The sequence below is a fragment of the Parasteatoda tepidariorum genome, chromosome 4, assembly GCF_982258835.1.
Source record: "Parasteatoda tepidariorum strain Cologne lab strain chromosome 4, Ptep-v5.0, whole genome shotgun sequence".
Classification (NCBI taxonomy): domain Eukaryota; kingdom Metazoa; phylum Arthropoda; class Arachnida; order Araneae; family Theridiidae; genus Parasteatoda; species Parasteatoda tepidariorum.
The window spans coordinates 120,621,029-120,642,511 of NC_141758.1; the positions used below are offsets into that span (position 1 = coordinate 120,621,029).

The 21,483-nt window shown below is 25.9% G+C and overlaps 1 protein-coding gene and 1 long non-coding RNA gene across 4 annotated transcripts in view; both read left to right on the forward strand.

Annotated features, from left to right (window-relative positions):
• Positions 1 to 1,800: 1,800 nt before the first annotated feature.
• On the forward strand, positions 1,801 to 9,243 carry LOC147812664 (uncharacterized). Its single transcript, XR_015433358.1, has 4 exons — positions 1,801 to 1,884; positions 2,438 to 2,559; positions 3,063 to 3,248; positions 7,010 to 9,243. It is a non-coding gene; the product is annotated as an uncharacterized LOC147812664 (long non-coding RNA).
• Positions 9,244 to 14,674: 5,431 nt separating this feature from the next.
• The window catches only part of LOC122272501 (citron Rho-interacting kinase-like), a 34,861-nt gene continuing 28,052 nt past the window's right edge, over positions 14,675 to 21,483 (forward strand). For 2 of the 3 annotated variants that reach the window (XM_087161990.1, XM_087161991.1), the window contains exons 1-3: positions 14,684 to 14,804; positions 15,278 to 15,364; positions 17,589 to 17,797. The gene's annotated coding sequence lies outside the window, so the exon portion shown is untranslated. Of the gene's footprint in view, positions 14,805 to 15,277; positions 15,365 to 17,588; positions 17,798 to 21,483 lie in introns of all 3 variants that reach the window. The other variant, XM_087161992.1, reaches the window with a different exon arrangement.

A 21,483-nucleotide genomic window follows, 5' to 3' on the forward strand; every position in this document is an offset into this window, starting at 1 on the left:
TGATAGTAATAGGAGGGTGTCTTATTTTGGAAATAAATTTAATCTTTGAAATTTTTATTAATTTTAGCAACTTAAATAAGGTTTTTCTTTTAAATTTACTGAATTAGAGGTCAGAAAAATGTTTTCAAATTAAAAAAAAGGTGATAGTTTTTAATTTGTATACCACTCTATTTTTCCAGAAAAATGGGCTATTCCTCTACTATTTTTTTTTAGGAAAATTAGTAAAGGAAAAGGGAGTAAAACAGTTAATAAACAAACGTATCTAAAGAAAAGAATAATGTATCATTTTAATACAAAAATATGCAAGATAATTGGATTTCACATTTCTATTGCTTGGAATAAAAACTTGGCCATTATTAAAAAGTCTAATTGAATGTACCCTTTGAACACCAAGGAAGGTTACCATTCTCCTAATTAGCGTTAGTTCTCTGTAAAGAATATTTCTTATTAAATTAAATTATGAGACTTATTGAATCTTTTATGTACATTGTAATTTATGATTGCTTCATTATTGCTCATATTGTTTAATGTAGTAGATATATTAAATATCCTATAACAAAATAATGAATAATTTTTATTTTAATGTTGCTCTAATACTGAGAACTTCGCATTAATATTTAAATTTCTCGTATGATCAGTTGAAACTAGTTAATTGGCAAAATAATTCTCATTACATTCTTCTGCAAAATTTACTAAAAAACATTTTATATTATAAATAGTTTAAATGAAGTTGTGACTATTTTATCAAAAACTCAAAATAGATGTTTATGGATCACATACTTTATTGTTTAGTTATTGTGTCAATGATGCAATTTAAAAAAACAAATAAAATTAGAAAATTATCTGTTTTTATATACAAACTAAAACAGCTGTTGCCATGTTTTGCTGAGGAATTGTAAGCTGAAGGCATACTTAAATCAGTATCTTGAAAATATTAAAAATAACTTGTTTTAAGGATTTATCTATTTTTTGCAGCATAAATTTAGTGTATGCAAATAAATATGAGAATAGAAAAAAATAAACAATATTAGAATCACATAAGTGAAAATTTTATTTACACTATTATTTCCTTAATTTTTTTACAAAATAAACTCTTCTTTCTTTAGCATGGCGCAACCAGCCTCTAATAATGCTTCCAACTTCATTTACTTTAGTGTATGTGAAAACACTGCAAACAGCTTCTAAAACATAACAAAAAGAAAATATAAACAAACCAGTAGGTATTTTCATGAATAAACATAAAATTATTTCAGAACCTATTTAAAATGTATCTCAAACTAAATTAGTAGAAGCCCAGATTTTTGTTACTCTCAGGGAAAATATTATGAATTAACCTTGTTAAGCTGCTTTTTCAATTGCCCATCATACGTAACTTAATACTAGTTCACAAAAAATAAAATGATTTGATACATGTTTGATTCATTGTTATAAGAATAATCTAGTAACAACAACTGTATCCATAAGTATACTGTATACCATGTAACAACTGTATACCATGTAAGGTTCTGTATCCATACAAGACGTTCCGTATTTTTTTTTTTTTTGTTCAAGTTCAATTGTAGGGGAAATTTTACATTAAGCTGGGCTTCCATACGATACTCTAGTGTCCATGCTCCACGCTTAGAATAAAGTTATTTATTCTTGTTTCTGCTCCTTTTTGAGATGTTCATTTAATAGTTCGCTGTACGCTTTTATCTAACCCCGTATAAACTTTGAATTCCAAAAAAAAACTGAAAAGTCACAGAAAACAAGTAAGCTAAAAGCGTAAAAATATTTTTGTGCAATCTTTCGTAACTGATTTTAAACCAATAATTTGTTTTTACCACTTTTGAGGTATCTTGAAAAAATTTATTCACTAACAAAATAAACAAGAAATTTACTCAGGTAGAAATTGTTATTACAAAAGATTATAAAACTGAATGAATAAGAAGGTGCTCAACATTCAGGAACCTTGTTCTTCTGTTTATTTATAATACTTAATTTTGTTAATCTGAAATGCTCTAATGTTTATAAACATTATTATTTCTCAAAATTCCGATTGCTATTTTTTAAATGAATTGTTATCTTTAATTCTTTGTTAAGTAACTTGTATACAAGGATATTAAGTTTGCAATGTTCTATCTCGACCTTAAAACCTCTCTAGTTCGTTTTCCTTCTGGGGTCCATGTGAGAGCAACAGTTCTTTTGTCTCCAGTCATTATTTGTAAAATAATAAATTCAAGTTTATTTAAAGACAACTGTAAGCTTAAAGCAGTGCATCAAATTTAAAATACCAGTTTTTTTTAATTGATTATAAAATCTAAAATTTCCTTTTTCTAGAATGTTATCTAAATGGTTTGAGAGTTGGTGTGAATTGGATTGTTTTTTTTTTCTCTCATGTTGGTAGCTTAGCTTATTTATGTATTTAATTTAAAATATTTTTTGCTTTCTTACTTAGAGGGTGAAAATGTTGAACATCCTTGAAGTATTTTTGGATGCTGAAGATGAAGTATTTTGGATGCTATGAAAGAATTGATGTTCCTATCACTGGTAGTCAAAAAGCTATCAGCTGACCTGATGGTTAGTTATTAATTAAACTGCCCTTCTATTTTTCGAATTTTATGTTGTTGCATGTGGTTAAAAGAAATCATTGCTTCTTTATAATCATGTTTTTTGTAAAAAAAAAAAAAAAAAAAATCCTTTTAACTGTCAATTTTTCTAAAGTATAAAAGTCAATAAAAAAAAATTAAGCTTATATTTTTTATTTTATTTTCCTTTTGAAAGGACAGCTAGTTTTTTAAAGTGGCCATTAAAAATTTCTCACATTTTCACCAGATATTAACGTAATTTTGTTAACTGAAATACATTAATAAATTAAAAATAAATGTTCATTAAGCGTTTTATTCTTTTCTAGTGAAAGTTCATAAAATTTTAATAAATACTTGTGAAAAATACGAACAAACATTTATATGCATCTTAAAATTTTTTTAATTTCCACAAGCTTTCAGTGTATAAATAATAGTTAATGTACCTCTGCAAGTGTATAAATAATTATTTTTAGTAAAATCACATTTATTCGATAGGAACCTGAAACAAAAGTTGAATCTGTTGCTTTGGATACTCATCATTATGAGCAACAAGAAGATATGGCCAGAGCTTTGGAACGAAGCAGGAAAGATCATAAACAAATCAACCTGTGTACATACAAGATGATTCAACCAAGCAAGCTACCATGCCTGACTACAACTCTGTCTTCACTGTTTCATCTGGTAAGTAAAATTTTTGCTGAAAATAAGTGTAATATTTTTAACTTATTGTATTAATCTATATATAATTAAAACATTTTAATTTTAGTAGAAAACATTTATAAATAAGAATTTTTCAAAGTACTTCTTTTTTCAAGAAATAAAAATATTTTTTCTTCATTAAGAAGGATATATATTGTCCTAATTTCTTATGAATCAAGAAATTGTGCAAAGTTATTTTAATTGACAATCACATTTTTTTTATTTATGTTTTTTAATATTCCAAAAAAATCAGTTATCAGTTTTATTACTAATTCAATGGTATATATATTTATTTTTAAAGTCTTACAAAATTATATGCATTTAAGGCACAATTTAGTTTTTCTTACATTATCAATAGTTAATTCATTATTAACTTTGAAGAAAAATTCAATTATTACAATATACATATAAATTATTAAAATCACAATTTTTTAATTTTCTTTATTTGAGAGTGGTTATGGTTTAATAGCCCTTAAATTCACATTTCTGATTATAATTCCCAATATTTGTGACTTAAAAAGTAACACCTGAAAGAGAAGAGATTTGCCTGAAATATATTTTTTAAATGCAAAAGTTTATTTATGTGTTAAGTAATTTTTTTAAAGAATTGATCATACAAATCTGTTTCGGAATATGAATACTACACAATTCTTTATTTAATCCGTATTCTGTTGTGAATTGATGATCTGAATAATAAATGTCCAATGTGTTAAATTAGCTGTAAATTTTTTTTAATTTCTACGTCTCTAATACTAATAAATTAATAGAAATATAGCTTAATATTAGTATGATTTTCAAAGGGTTATGAATTATATGCTAACATTAATGTTTTAATATTTCTGTATATTAAGTTTAAAGGAGATCATGAAGTTTGTACTCCAACAGAACAAAACTGCTCTGCAAAACTCTAAACAATGATTTATATATTTTATTATGTAAATAACATAATAATTTTTTTTAATATTTAGTATTGTCATTTAATTCCTAATCTTTTAGAGAGTTATTAATTTATAATTCTTACAAGAATGAAGAAAGCATATTATTATTTTTTATTTATTGATTTTCTTTTTTAAAAAAGATGTTTATCATAAATTAAATGCTGAACTTAAGTTTGATTAGGACATAAAAAGGTGAAATTGCTTACAACAAAAGCATTAAAAAAAATTATAATTAATTAAATTAATTTTATTTGCATTAATATCTTTTACTCCTAATTGGTATAAAATAAAATATAAGTATAGAAAAATACTTAATAAAGTTTATCTTCTTTAATTTTTTGTTTTATGAATAATTTTATTAATAAATTTAAACGTGGAATTTATAGTTTTAGTTTTATCTTTTATATTAAATTTACAAATTCAATGTAAATGAACAAAACCTGTTTATGAACTTAGTTTCAACAAATTTCATAAATTTTAATTTTATTCTCTGTGATAATTAAAGATTTCTTCCATTTCATCCAGTTTAGTGCTTGCATTACGAGCTATTAATTTTAGTGCAATCATTACTAATAATAATTCAAATTATTATAATTTTATTGAAAACTATTTAAAACAGCACTAATTCAAGGAATTAATTTTTATGATGGGTCGCTCCTGGGAGAGCAACCCCCCTGTGTAAAGAAGGGACAGTGAGTAAACTTTGTTTTTGTTTTTACGAAAATAATTCGAAATAATATTTTCATTTAAGGTTTGTTATAGTAGTGTAAAGATTAAAGTGTTAAAATTCTGAGTCGGAAACTTAAATCCTTTAATTTTCTATTAAGATATGTTTACTGGACTGTTCTAAATTGATTATATGGGGAAATTTATTTGAGCTAAGTCAAATAAAGAATGAATAAGTCAATACGGCAAAAGAATTGCTCATTGTAAATTACTCAAAGTTGAATTACAAGTTCTTCAAAATAAATATTCTACAAAAAATATGAATATCAAAATAATTTTTTTTTTTTTTTACAAAATAAAGAGTTAAAATTTAACTTAACTATGTCGTATTTGTTAAACTTCTTTATTCCTACTATAATTGCGAAATTTATTATATTTAACTATAAATAAACTAAGATTAAGTTACTAGATATCAGATATTATTTATATAAAATTTTATTGAAAGGTTGATTTGAACTGTTTTCTAAAAACAGAATTGATCCAAAAATGATTATTAAAATAAAAAATTAAAAAAAGTATGTGTTATTAAGAGAAAAAAATATACTATACAATTACAATTTTATGCGTTAATAAAAAGATTAATGAAAGTTAAAGAATACTATTTGTTTAATAACATGAGAGAATTGTGATTGCACTATTCCGATCACTGGATACCCATTGGTCATTTTTTTTCTTGGATATATTTTTCATAAGGTCGTCATAAATTACAAAAGGTCTCTAAATTAATTTTTGTCATTTTGTCAGCCAATGGGCTAAATTGATTTTTAATTCCAGCCAATATACGTTTCGTAGAACAATACAAAATTCTTTTCTTTCTTCAGTATTAATATTTATATAATAATTGCTGCCAAAAAGGAGAACAATAGTTGTGTATAAGTTAACTATAAAAAGGATATAAAATTGCTTTAAAGTAATTTAATGTAACACTATTAAAAATATGCTGTGGTGAAAATAAAAAGAAAAAACTCAGTCTGTAAAACAATGAATTCCAAGAGTTTCAAAAATTATCTTCTTTATTTTCTATTATATCATTTCGAGATGCTTTTTTATTAATGCTTATATTATCATGATTTTTTTCATGACTCTTAGAATTCTTTACTTAAGATAATAGTGTTGAAGTTGATCTAATCGAAAAGTACGAACGTATGAGAACCTAGAAAAATAACATTGCCACTGACCAATTCTAAAAATTTCTTTTTATATGAAGTTGGAAAAATAAACTGCATTGTTAAATTAATGTGAAACGAGCAGATATTAATAAATTTCCTTCTCCGTCAGAAAACTGAAAAGGTCACTGACACCGCCACTGTTTTGGGGTTTTCAACTTAACGTTACATTTTGTCAAACACTGTTAGATTTAGAAACTTCAAATTACGAAGATATGTAGGAAATTGAACGAAGATTACAATGGAATTAAAAAATAATTCTAAAATTAAGTCAAGATTATTTTTACTCTTAAACTTGTTGGAAAAATAACACGTGGGCCGCTCTATGGCAGCAAGAATTCAGCTGCAGAAGTTAAATTTGGTCTGCTGAAAGAGTTAAATTTGTTTATAAACGTAACATAGAGTCTTTATTTGCTTTTAGAAACTCTTATTTGTTTGAAAATTATTACAATTTCAAAGGTTCTTTTTAATTTTTTCTTTAACTAATAAATATTTATCGATTGTTGTAGAAAAATTTATCATTTACGCGATTTTCATAATATCCCTCTTGACTTAATATCAAAAATAGCAAAATTAAAGAAAAAATATTATATAGAAAAAAAATTAGGTGTTGCCAAATATAAAACTTCGACATTTCATACCGACATTTGAAAATATATGTAGAATAAAGAGAAATAAGAACTGTTTCCTATATGATCTGCTAACAAGAAAAAATTACTTCTAATTTATTAATTCTTATTGTGTCGCACATTCTGCCTTTCTAAATGTAATTTTTTTAAGCACAGTTATTTATTATTCAAATCTAGCTATCCTTTTTATTTTGTTACAATTAACAATTTAATATAATGTACTTAAATAATTGTGTAATAATTTTATATTTTGTAAACAAAATGGTTTTTAATCGATTTTTCAGGAAGAAAAAAAACACTTTTAAGTACAATGTTGAAGAACGGTTTGTGCCCAATGCCACTAGTTCTGAGGAAAAAAATAACAAACAAACTTCAGAATGATAAACTGCTTTTTCCAGAGAACATCTTCAATCCGTAATAACTCTCGGCGAAACCGTTTTTCCTTGTTTTTCATTTGTCAAAACTTAGTAATCCTTAAAATGCAACTGCTGGCAATCCGATCGTAATTTTTATTAAAAAAAAGGGGAAGAAAACGATTGGTACTTGATCTTCAATTATTTCAAACTTGATGAATGAGATTCAACTACAGGGATTATCGAGCGTAGCGAACAAGTGACGGTGCCTCCATGTAGAAAACAAGGATACATAAAAATAAATTGTGCCGAACAACTATTATCAGTAAAGCCCGGAATTTCAGGCAATAAGAAATGCAAAAATAGGCAGGCAAAAAGGCATTTAAAAAGCTTGAAATAGGCACTTAAAAAAGGCACTTAAAATTGGAGCAAAATGGTAGTTGGTAATGCCTAAAAGCCCGTATAGGTATCCAAGGTATAAAAAAAGTTGCCAGAAGTATCCGGTATACCTACATATTCATTTTACTCGACTGTCGTAGCAATGGTACAAAAGAAGTGGACATAATTGCACAAAAAAAACCCTCAACTGCGTAAGTGTGAAATATAAATTGAAAACTCATACTTACAATAATATTGCATGCAGATTTATTCTAATGATTGGTTGTTGTTGCACATCACAACTAGATGCTTTTTCAAATTTTCAAAGGAGAAATTTTGTCTCCCGTCAATCAATATAGTTTTAAAGAAACAGAAGGATCTTTCTACTTCGACAGAGGTTATGGGCGCATACCAAAAACAACTTGCCATGGTAGGAGATATGGTAAGTTCAACTACAGTATCACCAGAAAGTACTTTTGCAATGTCCTTGCTGCATTCAAAGTCTGTATTTATAGAGATGACGTTTTCACATTTCTTCCTTATTTTGTCACCAGCTGATCCAGGCACAGACATTAGTTATTCAATAGTATTGTCGAAAATCTTTAGTGACTCGGACAAAGACATATTTCTTTTTTCCATGCGTTCAATAGCTCCAGGGAGCTTCCCAAAATAAATAAAAGTCAGTTCATTTGTTATTTTAGAACTGCTAAGCAGACTTTTTCTTATGGATATTGCCTCTTCATCCGGAAAGCTGGTAAGGACTCGAGTAACTTCCTCAAAATTTATGCAGTAGTATGAGACTGCTGAAATCCATGTTCCCCATCTCGTAAGGATCGGTTTAGGAGGCAATTGAATGTCTAGTGCAATTTCTTTGAACACTTGAACTCTTGAAGGGGCTTTCACAAATACTTTTTCACTCTAAAAACAAGCGAGTCTACCTCAGGATAGAGACCTCTTACTTCCTCTGCGATCCTGTGCAATGCATGAGCAAGGCACGTTAGATGGATCATATTACGAAATAAAACTTTTAAGGCATTTCCAGCTTTTTTCATGTAGGTGGCTGCATCTGTAAGAAATAATAGCACTCTTTCATGCTCAGTACCATTTGGCCAAAGTAAAGCCAGTGCATTAGTGAACAATTGTGCAATTGTAGTACTGTTAGTCTTTTGCAACTGTTCAGATGTCAACAAAAAGATTTCATGTTTTTCAAATGGGTCCATAACGCCAACAATAACATTCGCAACATATCGTCCAGTTACATCTGTCGTTTCATCTATAGATAGCCATATGTTTTTCGTTCCGATTTCATTTTGAATAGTTTTAAGAACTTCGATGTAACAGTCATCTAAATAAGTTTTCCTTAAAGTTGATTCACAGGGCACACTTTGATTCATATATTTTTGCAAAAAAGCTCGTATGCTTTTAATTTTCAAGTTTCCACAGCAGAATGCCGGCATCTATAAATGATCTGCATAAATCCATTGCAAATTCCGATTTGCGAGAAGATAATTGAAAGATGAATATGATGAATAGCCATTCATGATGAACAACTCAGATGAATAGCCATTGTACTGTACGAGGGGTGACCACTGCCTCAGAGGGAGGGAGTTGTCCAAAAGTCTTAATCTCTATAAATGCATTTACAATACGTCGGATGACAGTCAACCATTTCTGTACTTCAAAATTTCCTCATTTTGCGTTTATGCTCGGTCAAAAGCACAAAAAGCTTTGCAGAAAAATTTTAAATTAGACAGAAATAGGCATTTATGAACAAAAGGAAAGAAAAAGGCATTTTCAGAAGAAAACGTTTAAAAAAGGCAGAAAAGGGCATTTATGGCATTTTGCCTGAACTTCCGGGCTCTAATTATCAGTAAGCGGTTCAATTGATAAAAATTTATCTCCTGCAGTCAAGGTATAAATTATCGTCACTATCTGAAAAACATTTAATATATTTAAATACTATTTGCATGTTTACAAACTATGACCTGTTTTTGATTTTTTTAAAAATTATCATCAAACTTTAACCGGATTTCAATAAATTAATTCGAAAAGAACTGCACTCTTTAAAAAGGAGGTATGAAAATGATTCATTGGATTCGTTTTGTACTATGAAAATTGCCAAGTCGATTCAGCAGCATGAAATACTATTTCATTTTTCACTAGTTTATGGTTAAAAGAGCTCCACTTAGTTCTAATTACATAATCATTCAATTTTGTCTAAATAGTTATGTCTTTTCTAAAATATTGATTTGCAAATTGACCGTAAATTTCAAACTATACCAACAGTTTAATTGGGCAAACAGATAAAATTTCGGTACTCTTACCGTTGTTTTCATATTTCAGCCATATTTCTGCTATTATTTCCTAAGATTTAAAACAAAGCACAATTTTAAAATTTGTTAACCTAAAACCCCTTGTGAGAAAAAAGAATATTTTTAATTCATGTATAGGAAACATTTTGCAAATGACATTTGACAATGATTCAATGTGTGATTATTATTTTGTATTGTTATGTTTCTTTCATTTTCCTACAACTAGGGAATATTACTGGTGAATGAGTAATTTTTCACAGAATGTATTTTTATTTAAATCTTATATCGACTTCGTAGAAGAAAAAATCGGTAACTTTTTTTAAATCATGCTGTAACTTTTGTATTTTTTCCAGCTTTAAATACGATGCTATTTTTATTAACACTTGAATTGAAGTATGTGATGAATGTAAGTGTAGAGAAAGATTGAAACAGAGAAATTTAATGTTTAATTTTGTCTAATTTTCTATTAAAAGAATTGAGTTTTAAAATAAAACTCAATGACGCAATTCTGGTTTTGAATAACTATACCCTACAAGACCCTACTCTTTATATTTTCTGCCATCTATCTGCAGGACTCGAAAACACGTCTAAAATAAAAAATTAAAAAACAGCGCCTTCAAAACAGTTTTTTTTCCTTAATGTATATAAACTATTTTAAAAATAAATATAATGCTGCATGAAGAAATATTTTTGTTATGCAAATAAAAAATAAATATAATTAACATTTTGAAAGTATAATTTTTATTTTTATTTATATTCTGTATTATAAGTTTAAAAAAAAAATTTTTTTTTGCTTAGTATTTTGAAGTTTAATTAATAAAAATATCCTAGTGTATTTTTATTATTTAAAAATGTATTTTAGGAATAAAATTTCCTAAACAATTATTACTTTCAAGTATTGCTTAAAAGTTTAGGGAAAAAAAAGTTATTTACTTTATTAGACTAAACATTTGCTATAACAATCAGAAAATTCAAACACATTTTTTTGAAAATTCAAAATTCTTAAGACCATTTAAACTGTTTTGAATCCAGTTTTTGAGAAGTAAGTGATTAAACTAAGATATTAAGTTTAAAATGAACATTAAAATAAAAAACAGTTTATATAAATAAAAAGTTTACTAAAAGTTTTGTAATAATGAATGTATACCATTTAAAAAATGGTATACATTCATTATTACAAAATACTAAAATTTTAATAAAAGTTAGTAAATTAATGTAATAAAAAGGATATTTCATTAAAAATCCTTGCTCTAAATTCAAGAAATTTATAATTTCAAGGAGGATTTAAGCAATTTACAATATATTTATTTTTTTTCTTTCTATAAATAGATTTTTTTATTTACATGAATTTTGAACTTACCTATTCATTTTTGTTTTAAAGAAGGTTTCAAAAAGGAATCTCTGGAAAAAAATTTGTGTTAATTTCATTTGGGGCTTACAGTAATAATTTTTAAGCGACCAAAACATAACCAATGGGAAAAGTTTCCATATCGCTTCCTCCTAAAATGCCAAAATACAAACAATAATGGACCTTTAACCTTTTTTTGCTATCATATAAAATTACTACTTAATATTTTTTTTTTTACCATGAATTATAAAAATGATAGATTTTTTGTTGAATCCTTTAACGTTAAAAATAAATGTATCCCTTATTCAATAATAATAATAATAATAAGTCTTCAATAAAAGAAAGTCTTCAATGAGTATTCAATTCAATAAGTCTTTCTTAAGTACATGTTTAATACAATAAATTTAACAGAATTTTATAATAAGCAATCGAAAAAATAAAAACTTTTTCTCAATGAACAAAGGAATTGTTCTAGTTATAAGTTTTAATATTTATTCTTATTTTTAAGGGAATATGTATTAAATTTTTCTAGAAAGTAAGAATATATTATATTTCGAGTTAAAAATTATACTTCAGAAAATGATTTCAAAAATAAAAAATAAATTATTATATATATATTTATTTAAAAATTGTAATAAAATTTAAAATAATTATTTTTTAATAAAATTATTTTTTTTAAAAAATATAATAGGTAATGCTACAGAAAGTATATTTAGATTATAGTAAAATAATAAAATTCTAGTTTTTAATATTCTATGTAAAAAATTAGCAGTTTTCAAAGAAAAATAAAATAATAAATTTTTTTCTCTCAAGAAATACGGTTAATATTTTATGGATTTTTTCCCCTTCTATCCTGATTTTTTCAAAATTTTGAGTTAAAAGCACATTTTTTATCAACTCTGCATCTATTCATTATTAATCTATTGTAACATTACAATTAATTAACGGTATACAATAAAGGTCCTGTAACTAGTTTAGTGTAAGAGGCCAAACAACCGTTTTATTTTTCGGGCCTGTTTAAGTGAAGAGTTATTCCGCCTCTTCCTGAAATGCCTCAAAACAAACGATAAAGGACCCTATTGTACTTGCCTTTTGCCGTTATCCTACCTAGAATGCCAGCTTATGGCCTTACGTTTGCCGTGAGGTGTGTGCTTACTGGGTAGTCTGCACAGTAAGTCTTTTTTTCTAAATTATTGTCATCATAAATAATTAATTGGATTATTGTTTCTTATATTTATTTTGATTGAGCTTTTGTGTTTTTGAAATAGGAGAAAAGCTAGGTTTTAAGTATTTTGATTTTATTATTACAATCATTTGATCTGTAATAAATTTATTTTATACACATTAATTTGCATTTCTGCAACACAATACTTACCCATACTTGTTAGATGTATTTCAGTTTCTTTTTTATACAGTAAAGCCTACTAAGTTTATGTTATGTCTAAGTTGACCTCTTATCAAGAACCAAATTCATCCTATTTTGAAACAGAATACAAAAATTTTGTAACTCATCCATCTTCCTATTTTCTTCTTCTTTTTTTAATGAATTTTTAAGTCTGGAATATTCAGTTTTTAGAATTTATGAAGAAAAAAAAATTAACCTAAAATAGTTCAAAGAATTATATTATTTGACTTTTTAGTTGATAATAAATAAAATAAAATTTAATAGAAAAAGGGGGGAAATTAGAGAAAATTGGCATTAGGAATTATTGTTTTAATAAATAAATTTTGTAACACCAAAAAAAAAAATGAAACTAAAATTGATGTAAGCTCTTATCTTAAAAGATCTTTACTGGAAATAGGAATTAATAGATAAACATAGAAATTTTTACTATCTGAATGAGCTACTATAGTTATGCATTGCAAGTGGTCAGCTTATATAGTACTGTAAACTGCAATAAATTGAAGTGAAATACTGTTGACAAATTTATAAAAAAATTAGCCGTTGATTTCTTTAAAAATTACTTCTAGTGTTTACTTCTTGAAGTGTATCTGTAATGCATTTTCTTTACATTTCTACGCATGTTTTCTGTTCGTGCATATTCTGAAATACATCATAGGTTTAAGTGTGTAGATTCATGTATTCAGAATTATTTCTGTTTTAGGGGGATTTTAACACCACTCCAGATCGTCACTTGGGGCCTGCGTGGATTGATAAATGCGGGCTAGACCTGTTGATTACAGGTTCTACAGATGCTACTACTATTAGAGTCTCAAAACGTTGTAGAGAAAGAGATTTTTTGACCAGAGTATATGACTGAGTTGAAAAAGGTGGTAAAGTAAGTTTACAACTTCCTATTTTCTTAATTATCTTCAGTGTTGTGGATGTTCATCATTGAAATTTCTCTTATTCTCATATTAATTAGCATGAAATTACAATAACTCTTTGTTATATTGTGCCTTCCAAGGATCTAAAATGAATCAAAGTGTAAAAGGACATTAGACAATGCCTGTTAGGCTGAACTTATAAACTGTTTTCTTTTCAGTAAAAACATTTGCCTCAATCTTTATAACCAGGTCAATCAATCAGTTATAACCAGGAAAGAGGTTAAATTGGTTCTATTGAGTAAAAATTTTTGCTTGTTCATTTGTGACATAGAAAATTTCAATCCCTGTCCAGGCGCGCAATAAGATTTAAGCAAATATTTATATTTTGGGTGTAAACTTGAGTAAACTGTTAACTTTGTTGTATTCATCATCATCATTGGTACATCAATCCATTTTGGCCTTCTCTAGAACATTTTTCCATATTGTGCTTCTTGTTACCAGGTTAGAGATTTCAGAAGTCCGGATTTTCGAGGTGGTACTGTATTTCAAATTATAATTTTTTTTTATAGTGCAAGAATATTTTATTTATATATATATTTTTTTTTTGAGTTTGATAAAATAATTAAAAATTGTATTTAAATTAGATAATCTGATTTTACTTTTAAATAATTCTAAAACAATTAGTGATAAAAAATGAAATATACAATGCGTTAAAAGTGAAAGCTGTTGCAATTTCACAGGGGACTTTAATATTAGTTAAAAAAAAGTTTCTATTTTATGGCAGTAATGGTAAAAATTAAATTGAATTTTGTAGCCATGGAAATAATTTAACTTGTGATATTACAAAATTAAAAAAGTTTTTTTTTTATGAATTTTGAATTCCATTCCACATATTTCATTCTATGGATATACAGTAAAAGCCTGGCTGCTCAAAATTTGACTAACCAGAAAGATAAAGAAAGTAGAGCTTTCAGAAATTCATAGTTTATTCTTTTAAAAAGGAAGGTTTGAAAATAGACTGTAAAATATTGATGGATTCTTAATGAATACCTCCTCTCCTTCAATATCTCTCAATTATAAACAAGTAGTTAGTTTAGAAAAAGCTGCCCTTCAGTTTTTTTTTTTATTTATCCTTAGTAATTTTTTTGAATAACTTTTTAGAGTTTTTTCCTTTATCATTATTTTTTATAAGTGTCAATTACAATAATTTTTATTATTAAAGTGTATAATTTTTCCAGAAATTAATATATTATCTATGAATTCTCATTGTATTTTAAAATATTAGAGAACCCCCACGTAACTGTAACCCTCGTTCATTATTTTTTTATCTGTAGCAATAGAGATTGAGAACCAATTTTGATTAATTTTTCATTTGAAAGGAGCATATGTTGCTATTTTTGAAGAATAGTTTACAATAAGAGTAAGTGTAATTGTTTAGTATAATTATAATTAGCAAGCTGGAACTAACATACTTATATTTTTTATTGCTTTCATAAGTCTCATTATAACCTACATTTTCAATGCTACCTATTTCTCCAAATTTTCTGCTAGATTTTATATTTTTATAATTTTTATATTTAGAGTGATAGCAAATCTAGTTCGGCAGTAGTCCCCTACAATATTTCATTTGAATTCCTAAATTAATTTAATTTAGAATAATTGTAACCATAACTAAGTTTGTAAGAGATTTTTCAATTCTTATTTCTTACAATTTAAGAAAATCAATCTTGCAAAGAGCATAAATTGGCAAAAATTCATTTTAATACAATGAACGTTTTCATTGTACCTAATTGTGGCCAAGTGAAGGGCTACTTTATTTTAAGTGACTTTTTAGAAATTATGTATATGTTAAAAATATTTGTTTAAATTAAATTTGATCATATTTTTTTATAGATAATTATGCCAGGTTATTGTGTATCTGAAACGATTGGTCATAAAGTCATTAGCGGTACCAAGAAAATTGAATTTGAAAGCCAGATTGTAAGTTAGTTATTAACTTAGTTGTTACTTTCAATAAATTTATGATCTGAAGTTCTGTTCATGATATGAGTATTTTAAATAGATAGAGGTTAAAATGTTTGTGCAGTATATGTTGTTCACTGCACATGCTGATGCTAAAGGAATCATTAAAACTAATTCAGCATTGTGAGCCATCTAAAGTCTTGCTGTTGCACGGAAAAGCTTCGAAAAGGGAGTTTTTGGTAAAGAAAATCACCCAAGAACTTGGTATAAAATTGCATCCAAGTTCTAAAATACAAGAAAATAATTAGAAATTTTTTTGAAGCATATATAGAGGCATTTTTGAATAGTTTTGCAAACTGTCCTCCATTCAGATGCTTTATTTAAAAGAATGTGTAAGAAGTTTAAGAAAAGTAGTTTCTTCATTGCTTAGATTGATAGCAATGCTATTTAACAGCATGTAGTTTTATTTCGAGAGATAAATTTGTAGTTATCAGCTTTGCCAGATCTTGTTTATTTATCCTGATTCATTAAAAATTCTCCTGATTTTTGTATATTCTATGAAGTTTCCTAAAATTCAGCAATGTATGCTAGGGAAAAAAAAGGTAAAGAATGTTTGTGCCAGCTTTCCTTTGATACACCAGTATCTGTGCAAGTTGATACTTCATTAAATCTATTGAAGAAGCAGCTCTTTGTAGAATTTGGTAAATTACTAGTTAAATAATTTTCGTAAATGAAATTTTATAAAGGTAAAGTTCTCTTTTATGTGCTTCATATTGGAAATATGAATTTAAATTACTATATTAATGAAGAGAGATTCATGTAAGACTATTTATACTTTTTTGTCCAAAACCTTAAATTTTTTACATTTGATCCTGCAAACATAAATAAATTAAAAGCATTTTATGTTAATGAAATTCTTATGCATTAAGAATTTTTAATGTAATTATTACAGTATTAAAAAAATATATTAATATTATTTTTTATTTATCTTTTAATAATAAAACTTTTCCCTTTTTTAGTATATATTTTTCAAATACTTTGGTTTTGTCCAGAAATAGAGAATTCTTGTTTACTCATAAAGGCTTTCCCATTCAATTAGAAAAAGTTATATTTCTCAGATCTATACCACATAACTATTCATTTGGATTGCACACTTACAGACATTGCACTAGTTTAAACCTTTCATAATGGATACATTGAAATATTTATTAGAAAACTGTAAACTTTTTTTCTTACACATTAATGAATATTGAGTGTAGTTGGTTCCTCTGAGTTCTGTTAAAAATACATGACTATTTCTATTATTTTCTATATTTGATCATTTGTGTTCTGACTCAATTTTGACTTAGGGGTTTTGAATTTGCTGAAAGTGTAGTTCTAACATCTGAATGTGAAATGGTTTAACAAAAACCTTGTAAAGAATAATGTTAATTGGACTAATTTGCAGAAATTTTACATTTTTGTTTAACTCCCACAATGAACAATTTTGTTGTTATGTCTAAAAATATTCAAGCTGGTAATTTTTTAATTTGTGGGTTTAAGCAATATTAAAGCCATTTTACATTAAAATAATTAACAACATCTAGAATTTAAGAACAAAGCAGTTTTGGTTGAACTTTTAATTTATTATAATTTGTGTGTTATATCATTTTCCCCACTTGATTTAACTAGATAGTAATTAATTTAATAAATTAATTAATATCTTACTAGTAGGAATAAATTTAGCAGATTTAAATTATTTTTCACTAAAAGCAATGTTAAAATTTAGTATTTAAAACAAATAGTTTTGTAATCATTCCTTATTGCAGCATACAGTCTGAGCATTTCACATTTGGTTATGTTTGTGTAGAGCATCTTCCTCACTTGAATGAACAAAAAATGATCACACAATGAACAAAACGTGTTCATTGAATAACAAAACCAAAAACTGATTTTTAGCTAGCAAAAACAACATGTGATAGGACAACTTTAGACATTGCATGCTTCGGTGGCTAATTGCATAGGTGTTGAAATGAAATATTTTCCTTCGTGAATTTTTTTTCCATGAGCAATGTTCAATTTCCAAATAGCTTATAATAACTATAAAACCCCTTCAGAAAAAGTATAATGATTGCATAAGAAATGTCAGCTGATCTCATCTCTAAATAAAATCAGGTGTAAAATGACCAAGTTTGAAATCATTTATTTGAAAAACTACTGAGTTGATTTTCTAAAATATTTATTTGTTTGAATTATTTTTTAGAATATTTTGTAATAATTAATAATCCTACACATGATCCGTCTACTACTGAGGATGTCAGCACTGTGCAAGCGGGATGTGGATTCGTATTGACCAGCCATCGGTGGGATTCGAACCCAGTTCACCACATTGGAAGGCGAACGCTCTATCCCCTGAGCCATCACGGCTCTGCAAGGTTCATTTGTAAAATGAAGAAACTATCAGGAAATTTGGTAATTTTCAGAATATTATAAAATATTCATATTAATTTCATACTTATGAAAAAAGGCTAACAAACAATAACAAAATGCACTGAGTATATTTTCTACAAAAAAAGTGATGATCATGTGGCTACTGCAGGCCATATTTTAATCACCACTCATCATATTTAGTTGCCTTGTGATCAGGGGTGACTATTAATTTTTTCCTATACTCTCAAGGCGCAAAGAATAAAAAAGTTTGAAAAAAAGAAAATTGGAATTTCAAAATTATTGCAATTTTTTAAATGAATAGTCAATACTGAAATTATTCGCCAGTGTTTGTTTTTTTAAATTTCTGTAGCATTTAATTATTTTGTTCTTAATGTTATAACTCATTTAAATGAAAATTTTATATTGCAACATATGTAATTATACATTATATGTATATATGTATTCATTGAACTTAAGTTTTTATTTGAGTATGGCTATGGTTTAATCATTCTGAAGTTTACATTTTGATTCATAATTCCTATTATTTTTGGTTTCTGATCTCAGATATATATTTTTAAAATGTGAAATATTTTTCAGATATTAAGTATTTATTTTAGAAAATTTATCATACAAAACTTTTGCTACTTATGAATAGTATTCATTCCTTCTCGGCTCCATATTTAGTTGTGCTGTGATGATATCTGAACAATAATGCTTAATGTGTTAATTTAAATTGGTAGTAAATTTTTTAGTTTTTATGTAATTATTAGTGTTTGATTAAAAAGTATAGAGCTTAATATTAAATAGATTTTCAATAGAGTGAAAATATATGCTAATGCTAGCATGCGTGTCAAGTTAATTAGTTTGTTACACTTCTTCCCTTTTTTAAAAAAACCTCTTCTTAAGAACTACTTTTTTTTCTGCGTTTGAAAGATGTTTAATTAACTGCTTAACTCTAAACCAAGATTTACATGTATTATTTATTACATGAAATATTATAAATAAATAAAATATATAGGTTTTACTATACCTAATGTTTTTGAAAACTGAAATTTATTTATACTTCTAGCAATGAAAATTTATTGTTATTTTCTTTTGTTATTTAAATGTATGTAATTAATTTGGAAATCGATATTTTAAATACATTAAATGATTAATTATTTAATAAGGCATGATTTTAAATCTGATTAGGATATAGCAAGTGAGATTGATAGCAAAAGCACACATATCCATATATAATTTATCTGAACCAAATTTTACTTGAAAATATATTTTATTCCTGAATGATATAACTTTTAAATAATATCTGATAGATTAAGAATTCGAAAAGTTTATCTTCTTTACATACAGGGATGAAGTGGGATACTGGGACCTATCCTAGTGTGCCCTCCATCTTGATTACTTTTTGTTGGAATAAATAAAAAAAATATATAAAAATTGGTATTAATTTCCCTTTGGTTTAAAGGGAAAAACTTATAAATGTATGTTGATTTGTAAAAAAAATTTAATTTATTGTTTACCCTTTTCACATTGTTTTTTCTCTGAAAATGTTTTTTTATTTTTGTTCCTTTTAAATTACTCTCTTATACTATTTTATGTGTATATTTCAAAAAGTAATTCTTACTCATCTAAATAAGAAAAAAATGTAGTTTATGAAAAATAATTAAAATACAGAAATATGTATGCGGATAGCATACATATTTCTTTTTTTTTTTTTAAAAAAAGTTAAATAAAAAGACTGTTTTTGAATAAACAACTTGCAAGCTTTTTTCTATAATTTGAACAGAAATTTTTTTCAAAACTAAGCATTTAACAGTCCGTTTTTTTAAAGTAAAGTATTTATTTAAAAAATAACCTTAAAATTTCATTAATATTCCTTTTCAGAAAAAGAGACACTTATGCAAATTTTACCATGTGAAAATAATCTTAATGTAAATATTTATAATAGTTATCAATATTAAATCTATAAACACAGATAATTTTACCATTGTATAATTCTCATTGAATTTTCTTAAAAATGGAATATGAATAAAAAGGCAGTGTTTTTAAGGGATGGTGGCTATTTTTACAGAAAGGGAAAAGAGGGTGCATTTATAAGGATCAAAAGGTAGACAGGGCAGGTTGCCCTTCTAAAATCACTTAAGGAAAACACTGCATATATTCACATATTGATATATAAATATATACATATCACATGACACCCCCTAAAAAGTGCATCTTCCAGGGTATCCCTGCTTACATATTTCTATAAACAAACAGTGAAAACTTATATTTAAAAACTCATTAAATTTTTTATATTGTCCATTACAATGTGTATTTTTATTACAAATCACAAAAGAGTTTGATTTAAACTAATATTTAATTAAAAATTCAGAGCAGAATATTAATAATCAATCTTTCATATGAAACTGAAAGGAAAATACAAGTTCTTAATAAATTTAACTCAGTTAAATTTTATTATTTTTAAACAACAGCTATCTCTTGTTTAATTCTCTAAATTATTTTGTATTCTAAAGGTTAAGTTGTGTTTTGCTCATAATTAACAAAATAATTTGTTAATTTAAAAACTAAATTGTATATTTTAATATTTTTCTGTGAAAATGATTTTTTTTTTAATTTGACTAAAATATCAAGGAATTTTTAAAAAAATCATTTTTATTTTTTCTAATAGGATGCAGAAAAAAACTTTTTAAACAAAATATCAAATAATTTTAAATTTAAAATAAAAAATATATATTTTTATGTTTATTTTAAGTAAATTAGTTATATAGTTATTTTTTATAAAAATTTACAAGGGAAATTTCCAGTTTTAGTTTAGTCAATTAATATAAATATTAAATTTATAGAATTAATAGAAATGAACATATTTAGGAAATTTTAAACTCATCCTTTATTCTTATAAATTTATTTTATCTAGTTAATACCATTGTCTTGGGAAAAAAGTGATTTTTTCTTGAAAGGGGCTTAACCTTCGTGTAAATCACTTATCATAAAATTTACTTTGTGGTGCTACACAACTAAACCTTTTTACGATACTCTCTATTGTGTCAATGTAGTTCCTCTACTGAGTGTCAGAAGTTTTTTTTAAAAATATTTTTCCTATTATCGATACAGTTTAAGTATTAATGTTCATTTTTTAAAAATTGAAAATTTTTTTATTTCCAAAACTATAAGCAAGACAATTGATGGTTTGATAAAAGTTAGTTAGATAATAATAAAAAGTTATGAAAACCCTGATTTAGGGTATTAACCCAAGGCGGGGGTAAATAGCTATTTATAAATACCATACTCATTGGGTATTTATCCGACTCACCTCTATGCCCATACAGTGTTGGGCTAAATCAGAATAGAAAAACTCTTAATAAATATAAAACAATAACTATAAATTTGCTAAACTTCCTTTAACTGCTGATATTTTTGTAGTCTTATAAAATTTGCTTATTTATCTTCATTATCAATGATGGTACATATTTTTTTAAAAACTATTTAAAGTTTGAATTTTTTTTTTCGTTAATAAAAATAAATAGTTATAATAAAGTTTGCATAAAACACTGAAAATTTACAAGTTTTATACCTTATTATTTTGCAATTTTTTTTTTTTTTTTAATTTTTCATCCAACAAATTTGTTTTAAAAAATCATACTAAGCAGAGGAATTTTTTTAGAGGAAATACTCAAAAACAAAGGTTAAGCTCTTGGGCATCAAAAGGAATTAAGCAATTTGCAATC